Source organism: Cherax quadricarinatus, chromosome 36 (assembly GCF_038502225.1).
Source record: "Cherax quadricarinatus isolate ZL_2023a chromosome 36, ASM3850222v1, whole genome shotgun sequence".
NCBI lineage: Eukaryota > Metazoa > Arthropoda > Malacostraca > Decapoda > Parastacidae > Cherax > Cherax quadricarinatus.
In genome coordinates, this window is record NC_091327.1 from 21,461,956 (window position 1) to 21,462,510 (window position 555).

Here is a 555-nt window from a genome sequence, read left to right on the forward strand (position 1 = left end):
GCTATGGAACTGTAGTTTACTTTAAGTTTCCTTGGGTCGAAGTGGGACCAAGTAAACCAAGTCCTAACCGATATAAGCGGGGAAGATATACTAAGCAACACAGACCCCAACTTATGCCTAGAACAGATTAACTCGGTGGCACTCGATGTATGCACAAGGCTTATTCCTCTAAGAAAAAGGAGGAGTAAATGTAAAATAGAAAGACAGGCGCTCCCTTTACAGGCGACGGAAAAGAATAACAGAGCGGCTAAAAGAGGTCAATATATCTGAAATGCGTAGGGAGACACTGGTCAGAGAAATAGCAAGCATCGAACTTAAGCTAAAGGAATCTTATAGGAGTCAGGAATCGCGGGAAGAGCTAAAAGCCATAAATGAAATCGAAAGAAACCCAAAGTATTTCTTCTCCTATGCCAAATCAAAGTCGAGAACGACGTCCAGTATTGGGCCCCTACTTAAACAAGATGGGTCCTACACAGATGACAGCAAGGAAATGAGTGAGCTACTCAAGTCCCAATATGACTCAGTTTTTAGCAAGCCGCTAACCAGACAGAGTCG